The 3,508-nt window shown below is 54.2% G+C and overlaps 1 non-coding gene across 1 annotated transcript in view; it reads left to right on the forward strand.

Moving 5' to 3' along the window:
- Window positions 1–2,925: 2,925 nt before the first annotated feature.
- The window catches only part of LOC124582372, a 1,910-nt gene continuing 1,327 nt past the window's right edge, over window positions 2,926–3,508 (forward strand). Inside the window, exon 1 of the ribosomal RNA XR_006973925.1 lies at window positions 2,926–3,508. This exon is cut by the window's right edge and continues 1,327 nt beyond it. This is a non-coding gene — a ribosomal RNA (small subunit ribosomal RNA).

The following is a 3,508-nucleotide window of genomic DNA, read 5'->3' on the forward strand; positions in this document are numbered from 1 at the left end:
TAACCCACGTTGCGCCTTAACCTAACCCATATTGCGCCTTAACCTAACCCATATTGCGCCTTACCCTAACCCATATTGCGCCTTAACCTAACCCATATTGTGCCTTAACCTAACCTATATTGTACCTTAACCTAACCCATATTGTACCTTAACCTAACCTATATTGTACCTTAACCTAACCTATATTGTACCTTAACCTAACCTATATTGTACCTTAACCTAACCCATATTGCGCCTTAACCTAACCCATATTGCGCCTTAACCTAACCCATATTGCGCCTTAACCTAACCCATATTGCGCCTTAACCTAACCCATATTGCGCCTTAACCTAACCCATATTGCGCCTTAACCTAACCCATATTGCGCCTTAACCTAACCCATATTGCGCCTTAACCTAACCCATATTGCGCCTTAACCTAACCCATATTGTACCTTAACCTAACCCATATTGTACCTTAACCTAACCTATATTGTACCTTAACCTAACCTATATTGTACCTTAACCTAACCTATATTGTACCTTAACCTAACCTATATTGGGCCTTAACCTAACCTATATTGGGCCTTAACCTAACCTATATTGGGCCTTAACCTAACCTATATTGGGCCTTAACCTAACCTATATTGGGCCTTAACGTAACCCACGTTGCGCCTTAACGTAACCCACGTTGCGCCTTAACGTAACCCACGTTGCGCCTTAACGTAACCCACGTTGCGCCTTAACGTAACCCACGTTGCGCCTTAACGTAACCCACGTTGCGCCTTAACGTAACCCACGTTGCGCCTTAACCCAACACACGTTGCGCCTTAACCCAACACACGTTGGGCCTTAACCCAACACACGTTGGGCCTTAACCCAACACACGTTGGGCCTTAACCCAACACACGTTGGGCCTTAACCCAACACACGTTGGGCCTTAACCCAACACACGTTGGGCCTTAACCCAACACACGTTGGGCCTTAACCCAACACACGTTGGGCCTTAACCCAACACACGTTGGGCCTTAACCCAACACACGTTGGGCCTTAACCCAACACACGTTGGGCCTTAACCCAACACACGTTGGGCCTTAACCCAACACACGTTGGGCCTTAACCCAACACACGTTGGGCCTTAACCCAACACACGTTGGGCCTTAACCCAACACACGTTGGGCCTTAACCCAACACACGTTGGGCCTTAACCCAACACACGTTGGGCCTTAACCCAACACACGTTGGGCCTTAACCTGCTCTGTAATTGTCATACGACGCGTTAAATTAGTGTGGTGTTGCCTAACTGCAACCCCCGCAATATAGTTTGCTACTCGCACTGCCTGGTCCCCAGAGTATCGCTTCATGTTAAACACCTTGCAGCTATACACTGTAATGCGGATGGCAGCAGGACGTACATGCTCAATGCCCTTCGCAGTTGTTCATTGGCATTTGCATGGCGAAGCACAGCCTACGTTGTGGTACGGCGTGTGTCAACTGTCCGCTGATGTTGTACGTCCAAATCACACACTGTACTGCACATTGGTCCTCATGTACTGAATGATACATCGTGGTACATGTGTGACCGTACCACGACTGCGCCAACAACGGCGAACCATACGGTCCAAATATTGTGCACTCAGCTACGTGTCGTCTCCCTATAAGAGCTGGATTGCAGTATGGTATGCCGTGGATGGCGATCAGCATGAGCCGTCTGTTGATGTAGTGGCGCGTGTTGTCAGACGTAGTCGTCTCTTCTCACACACCGTGATAGCATGGTGCACTGCGTTCCACATCTGCGACATGCGACAGAGGCCGGTTGACAGTCGTTCGCGCAATGGACATCGCATACGTACGGGGGCCACCTTCCACGTGTTCGCGAAGCGTGCACATGTTGTTGCGTGTATGTGGGCAGACATAGTGTGTCGTGACACCTGACACAGGCATGCAACAATCGTTGAATTTGCAAATGGCGATGGACGTCTACGTTTGCTGGTGACGTTACGCAAATGAACAACTGGTAAACGGTTGTGGTGCGGTTGTTCTCGCTAGAGGTGAATCAGTGATGGCGACGATCGGTTGAGCTACCAACCGGTTGTTTCAGCGATACCCACCATGCCCACGAACGTGAATGGCATGTGGGTGTGAAGCGATACGCGGCGGTGGCTGGGTGGGACCGTCCCCGGCCGGTGAGGGGGGGCCTCCCGGCGTGCTGGCCGCGCGGTGCGTGGGCGCACGCGCTACAGCCGGCTGGTGGGGGCGGCCAGTGGCAGGCGCGCCGGCCGACGGAGGCGGCAGGCGGCGCAGCTGCGCGCCGGCGCACCCTGCACGCGGCGCCGTGCGGCCAAAGTAGGTCCTCGCGGGCCCGGTGCGAAGCGCGGTGGACATCTGCAGTGTGCTGGTCCGATTGAGGACTGTGTGCGCTGAGGATGCGCCGCCGCCCGGCGCTCGGCGCCGCGACGCCGTCTGCTGCTCGGTCGCCTCTGCGGTTCTCGCAGGTGGTTTGTATCGCAGCTGTGCGGACGTGTTGGCGCGTGCGCTGTGCTGGGAGAGTTCGCTTCGGCACCCAAGTGGGGCTTTTGTCCTTCTGTGGCGCTGGCGTTGGAGCTGCCGGCCACCGTAGGTGGCGCGTGTTGTCTCCCGCCGGCAATGCCACGACAGCACGCTCCCGGGCCTCTGTCGGCAGCGGCAAGCTCAGTTGGGAGCACGGGTGGTCGCACCTAAAGCGTCTACTCGCCAAACTCCGGGCGATTGCGCCTCTCTCGAACCCGACCAAGTACTTAGGACGGCGCTGCGCGCCGCCGGGACCTGAGAGGGTTTCGAGGTGTATTGTGCAGGGGAGCTCAGCCTCCTCCTGTTTGCAGAATAATTGAGCGGACGCTTGCGTGTTCGCGCGGGCCCCCGGGACACACTCCCGGGCGGCCGGCTGCTCAGCTCTAGTTGACGCAGCTCCCTGGTTGATCCTGCCAGTAGTCATATGCTTGTCTCAAAGATTAAGCCATGCATGTCTCAGTACAAGCCGCATTAAGGTGAAACCGCGAATGGCTCATTAAATCAGTTATGGTTCCTTAGATCGTACCCACGTTACTTGGATAACTGTGGTAATTCTAGAGCTAATACATGCAAACAGAGTCCCGACCAGAGATGGAAGGGACGCTTTTATTAGATCAAAACCAATCGGTCGGCTCGTCCGGTCCGTTTGCCTTGGTGACTCTGAATAACTTTGGGCTGATCGCACGGTCCTCGTACCGGCGACGCATCTTTCAAATGTCTGCCTTATCAACTGTCGATGGTAGGTTCTGCGCCTACCATGGTTGTAACGGGTAACGGGGAATCAGGGTTCGATTCCGGAGAGGGAGCCTGAGAAACGGCTACCACATCCAAGGAAGGCAGCAGGCGCGCAAATTACCCACTCCCGGCACGGGGAGGTAGTGACGAAAAATAACGATACGGGACTCATCCGAGGCCCCGTAATCGGAATGAGTACACTTTAAATCCTTTAACGAGTATCTATTGGAGGGCAAGTCTGGTGC

This window comes from Schistocerca americana, unplaced genomic scaffold (assembly GCF_021461395.2).
Source record: "Schistocerca americana isolate TAMUIC-IGC-003095 unplaced genomic scaffold, iqSchAmer2.1 HiC_scaffold_412, whole genome shotgun sequence".
Taxonomy (NCBI): Eukaryota; Metazoa; Arthropoda; class Insecta; order Orthoptera; family Acrididae; genus Schistocerca; species Schistocerca americana.